The sequence below is a fragment of the Schistocerca nitens genome, chromosome 1, assembly GCF_023898315.1.
Source record: "Schistocerca nitens isolate TAMUIC-IGC-003100 chromosome 1, iqSchNite1.1, whole genome shotgun sequence".
NCBI lineage: Eukaryota > Metazoa > Arthropoda > Insecta > Orthoptera > Acrididae > Schistocerca > Schistocerca nitens.
This window is the reverse complement of record NC_064614.1, coordinates 22335653-22341876: the sequence shown is the minus strand read 5'-3', so window position 1 is coordinate 22341876 and position 6224 is coordinate 22335653. Positions and strand designations below refer to the sequence as shown.

The 6224-nt window shown below is 45.9% G+C and overlaps 1 pseudogene; it reads right to left on the bottom strand.

Moving 5' to 3' along the window:
• Nucleotides 1-5820: 5820 nt before the first annotated feature.
• LOC126207016 (5S ribosomal RNA) lies at nucleotides 5821-5937 on the bottom strand (annotated as a pseudogene).
• Nucleotides 5938-6224: the final 287 nt, after the last annotated feature.

The window sequence follows — 6224 nt, the reverse complement described above, 5'->3', positions numbered from 1 at the left end:
CATAATCTGCTTAACCTTTAAGCACAGGTGCCCGTCTTAGAGACGAATCTCTCGACATACAGCTTTAAAATTAAAGGTTACGTCATCTGTTTTGAGTAATTTAATCACTTTGTCATCAACGGTGCTTATATAATTTTCATGTGTTGCAGAAGGGCATTTAATAAGAGTCTAGCGCGGTAGTAAACACCGCTGTTTCACCCGATAACGGGCGGGCTGCATGTCCGGCTGCCCTGTATTTATTGTAATACTGTTTGCTGTTTTGATTTCTCTTGCAAGAGCTTATTCATTTTCCAAATTTGTTAATTTAGTAAAAAAAAGAAACAATATTTATGGTTATATATAGTTAAATAAACAGGTTGTGTGAAGAGAAAGCTTTCCACGTTTTCCTTAGTTCCAGTGAGTTCCACGTTTCAGATTACATGAACACTGGATATCACAGGGTGTAGCCGCGAGTATACGCAGCCGCGCAGTCCTCTGACTGTAGGGTACTCAGAGGGTTAAGGCGTCGACTTACACTCCTTTGCTCTAACGTGCTGTGGTGATGTTAGAGAGTTGGCGACCTGGAGAAGTAACAAGTGGGGTGTGGGTTGCGCGGCGGCCAGGCTAGACCTTGGGAGGCAGAGTGGCGCCCTGTGTGGCGCCGGGTCTCATATCCCGCGGCCGGCCACGCAGGAAATTGAATCTGTCGGGGCGCGAGGTGGAGGCGCGGCAGAGAGCGACCGCGGCCCGCCTGGGGCGGCTGGCTCTTTATTAAATTGCGGGCGTCCGCGGCAGGTGCTCTGTACCGCAGCAGTCTGCAGCCGACTGCTCCCGTCAGTGGGGCGACAGTCACCTCACACCCTCACACAACTTTGCTCCACTGTCACTAAAACGTGCAACACTCGACCCGCTGTTTTGGTGTTCGCTGTACGTGACTATAAATTACGAAGGAGATTGTTAAAAGACAGGAACTCGCTTGTCACCTGCCTATCCGGTGCAAATAGTGAAGTAAATAGGAGGTGGTGTTACATTCGGTATGGGGGCATTTGTGATGGTTAATTATCATCTCCTTACTGAACTCGTTGTCGTTGTTGTGGTCTTCAGTCCTGAGACTGGTTTGATGCAGCTCTCCATGCTACTGCATCCTGTGCAAGCTTCTTCATCTCCCAGTACCTACTGCAACCTACATCCTTCTGAATCTGTTCAGTGTATTCATCTCTTGGTCTCCCTCTACGATTTTAACCCTCCACGCTGCCCTCCAATACTAAATTGGTGATCCCTTGATGCCTCAGAACATGTCCTACCAACCGATCCCTTCTTCTAGTCAAGTTGTGTCACAAACTCCTCTTCTCCACAATTCTATTCAGTACCTCCTCATTAGTTATGTGATCTACCCATTTAATCTTCAGCATTCTTCTGTGGCACCACATTTCGAAAGCTTCTATTGTCTTCATGTCCAAACTATTTATCTTCCATGTTTCACTTCCATTCAAGGCTACACTCCATACAAATACCTTCAGAAACGATTTCCTGACACTTAAATCTATACCCGATGTCAACAAATTTCTCTTCTTCAGAAACGCTTTCCTTGCCATTGCCAGTCTTCATTTTATATCCTCTCTACTTCGACCATCATCAGTTATTTTGCTCCCCACATAGCAAGACTCCTTTACTATTTTAAGTGTCTCATTTCCTAATCTAATTCCCTCAGCATCACCCGACTTAATTTGACTACATTCCATTATACTCGTTTTGCTTTTGTTGATGTTCATCTTATATCCTCCTTTCAAGACACTGTCCATTCCGTTCAACTGCTCTTCCAAGTCTTATGCCGTCTCTGATAGAATTACAATGTCATCGGCGAACCTCAAAGTTCTTATTTCTTCTCCATGGATTTTAATACCTACTCCAAATTTTTCTTTTCTTTCCTTTAATACTTGCTCAATATACATATTGAATAACATCGGGGATAGGCTACAACCCTGTCTCACTCCCTTCCCAACCACTGCTTCCCTTTCATGTCCCTTGACTCTTATAACAGCCATCTCGTTTCAGTACAAATTGTAAATAGCCGTTCGCTCCCTGTATTTTACCCCTGCCACCTTTAGAGTTTGAAACAGAGTATTCCAATGAACACTGCCAAAAGCTTTCTCTATGTCTAAAAATGCTAGAAACGTAGGTTTGCCTTTCCTTAACCTTTCTTCTAAGATAAGTCGTAAGGGCAGTATTGCCTCACGTGTTCCAGCATTTCTACGGAATCCAAACTGATCTCCCTCGAGGTCGCCTTCTACCAGTTTTTCCATTCGTCTGTAAAGAATTCCTGTTAGTATTCTGCAACCGTGACTTATTAAACTAATAGTTCGCTAATTTTTACATGTGCTTTCTTTGGGATTGGAATTATTATATTCTTCGTGTAGTCTGCGGGTATTTCGCCTGTCTCATACATCTTGCTCATTAGATGGTAGAATTTTGTCAGGACTGGCTCTCCCAAGGCCGTCAGTAGTTGTAATGAAATGTTATCTACTCCCGGGGCCTTGTTTCGACTCAGGTCTTTCAGTGCTCTGTCAAACTCTTCACGCAGTATCGTTTCTCCCATTTCATCTTCGTCTACATCCTCTTCCATTCCCATAATATTGTCCTCAAGTACATCGCCCTTGTATAGACCCTCTATATACTCCTTCCACCTTTTTGCTTTCCCTTCTCTCTTACTGAACTTAAGAAAATTTAAAATGCTGCATATAGTAACACATTTCTCACTATCATGTACCGACAACAACGTAGGAACAGTTCGGAGACGATGATAGTGAAATGGGCTGTCCTGCCGTGTACCAACTTGGACCCAATAAGACACTTGCAGTGGGCTCTATGTAGTATGAATCTGTTCACAGCGTTAATGACAACTGCAGTTGTAACGTGACCACCCGCCAGGCTAGCCGAGAGCGCTAATGCGCTGCTTCCTGGACTCGGGTTGGTGCGTCGGCCCTGGATCGAATTCGCCCGGCGGATTGGCGACGAGAGCCGGTGTGCCGGCCAGCTTGGATGTGCTTTTTAGGCGGTTTTCCACATCCCATTAGATGAATACCGAGGTCGTCCCCATGTCCCGCCTCATTTACACGACTCGCCGACATTTGAAACACATTCGCACTATTTCATGGTTTACACTAGACGCAGACAGCTGGATTGGATTGATTCCGTCCCGGGGGGGTATGGGGAGGCTTCAGGAAGGGCATCCACCCACCCCTTCAATTGACCATGCCAAATCCGATCTTAACCATGCCTACCCTGGGAAAAGAGCGGGACAGAAGCAGAAGCAAAAGAAGTAGACAGTTGTAACATGACTGAGAAGTGCCGGCCGCAGTGGCCCAGCGGTTCGAGGCACTTCAGTCTGGAACCGCGCGTACGCTACGGTCGCAGGTTCGAATCCTGCTTCGGGTATGGATGTGTGTGACGTCCTCAGATTAGTTAGGTTTAAGTAGTTATAAGTTCTAGGGGACTGGTGACCTCAGACGTCAAGTCCCATAGTGCTCAGAGCCATTCGTTCCACTTTGAACCATTTTTGACTGAGAAGCTATACACTACTTAGCACAGTTTTTATGGATTAACGATGTAATAGAATTGTGGAGAAGAGGAGTTTGTGGCACAACTTGACAAGAACAAGGGACAGGTTGGTAGGACATGTTCTGAGGCATCAAGGGACCACAAATTTAGCATTGGAGGGCAGCGTGGAGGGTAAAAATCGTAGAGGGTGACCAAGAGATGAATACACTAAGCAGATTCAGAAGGATGTAGGCTGCAGTAAATACTGGGAGATGAAGAAGCTTGCTCAGGATAGAGTAGCATGGAGAGCTGCATCAAACCAGTCACAGGACTGAAGACCACAACAACAACAAGAACAACAACGACAACAACAACGATGTAATTTGCATTATGATATCATAACAGTGTCTATTCACGTTGTTATCATCTAACATTAGTGATTTTATGCAAGTATTGCGTACTGGGTGTCAATGAAAGTCTCAATATTGGAATCGAATGAGCTAATTGCGCATATATTTTACTCACGGATTGCGATACAATGCCATGGCAACAACGTCTCGCAGCCGAGAACGCACTGAAGTCTTTGACGTGTCCACGAATGGTCCTCTCTTCACTTGCAAGCGATGCGAGTCGCAGTCGTTTTCCCCGCAGAGCCTGTCACGTGGGACCCACCTCCACCATTGAAGTGCGGAGCACTGATGCGAAATGTGAACTATATGTTGTTGTTTGGTTGGATGAGCACGCACAGGCGTATGTGAGATAAGCTTTGACATGACTGGCTACACTGCACAGTTGGACAGTTTCTTACAGTCACATCACGTTTGGTGCTCTTGCTGTGTAGCTGTTTGTTAAGGTGACTGGAGCACGAGGCACCTTACGGGCCCAAACCAGGACACTCAAAGACTGTCCAAGGAGGAGGTGGTGGGAAGTGGTGGTGGAGTGTTTGCCTCTGCATCCGGATCCGTCCCGGCCTGAGGTGAGGGTGTAGGTTATAATGAGGACACCACCTTTGGAAAGTGGGATGATATGGAGGCACGGTCAGAGTTGCAGGGTAGGGTGTACAAGTGGTCAAGCGGCGGATGCGAGCACTATCGTCTGTCAAGAGTACCTTCTGTGTTGAGTGCAGAGGTGTACATGTTCCGCTTTTAACCCGCCCATGCTTGCCCGTTGGCCAGGCGGGCAGGCCGCCGCGCGTTGTCAACAGAACGGGCAGGCTGCTTCACTCCCAGCCAAGCCAAGCAGAACCCAACCCGGGCAGGCTGCGGGAAACTTGCTTGCCTGCCCATATTACTGCTGAGCTGCGCTACCCAGCCGTTTAGTCTGCGCGCTTCATTGTCGTACTGTGAACGTTAATTAAAAGTTTTCATTTTACCTGAGCACCAAAAGACAAACCCTAACATTATATATACATATTAATTTCAGGTCAAAAAATATTGGGTTTTATTTGTACATTCTTCCTTTATGCGTATATTTCGGGCTTATTATCTATGTAAATAAAAAATGAATTGCCAAATGCGTTGATAAGCGTGAAACTCGAGAACAGCTGGACCAATTCTGCAATTTTTTTTTTGCTGTGTTCGTAATTTTCAGGACAAGGTTTTTATGAAATAAAATTTTTGGAAAATCGACCGAAAAATTGGAAAATTTGAGAAAAACTGAAAGTGCGTTTTCATTGTGTCCTTGTGTTTGTATTGCACACAATCTTAATGAAATTTTGCACACTATACCTTGAAACCAAAAGGAAGGTCATAGTCTACATAAAATTTCGTAGGGTTCATGGCAGAGGTTACTTTACCTAACGGGATTCGACAAATTGTACGTTTTTATTCCTATCTTGATGAAATTTGGCACACTTGATATTCAAAGCAGGATGAAGGGCGCTGTCTGCTTAACATTCTGAATGGTTCATGGCGGAGTGTACTTTACTTACACACCTCTACACCAACCTACAGTTTTATTCCGATCTTGAAGAAATTTTGCACACTTGACCATCAAGAGGAACGCATGTGTGCCCCTCTTAAGAACTCTGAAGGGTCTTATTTACAGTGAATGTATTGCCGATTGTACTGTGTCGTCTTGCAACATGATAGGTTCCCAGTTAAAAGCACTCCGTCTTCAGGCCACGAGTGGCCTACCGGGACCATCCGACCGCCGTGTCATCCTCACATAGGATGCGGATAGGAGGGGCGTGGGGTCAGCACACCGCTCTCCCTGTCGTTATGAAGATATTCTTGACCGAAGCCGCCACTATTCGGTCGAGTAGCTCCTCAATTGGCATCACGAGGCTGAGTGCACCCCGAAAAATGGCAACAGCGCATGGAGGCTGGATAGTCACCCATCCAAGTGCCAGCCACGCCCAACAGTGCTTAACTTCGGTGATCTCACGGGAACCGGTGTATCCACTGCGGCAATGCCGTTGCCTAGGTTCGCAGTTAGAGAGCAATTTTTGTATGAGGACCTTGAGTGCCGAGTGTGGAGGGAGGCGTGACAAGTGAATATGTCTAACGTGATCGTTCATTCACTAAAATACACTCCTGGAAATTGAAATAAGAACACCGTGAATTCATTGTCCCAGGAAGGGGAAACTTTATTGACACATTCCTGGGGTCAGATACATCACATGATCACACTGACAGAACCACAGGCACATAGACACAGGCAACAGAGCATGCACAATGTCGGCACTAGTACAGTGTATATCCACCTTT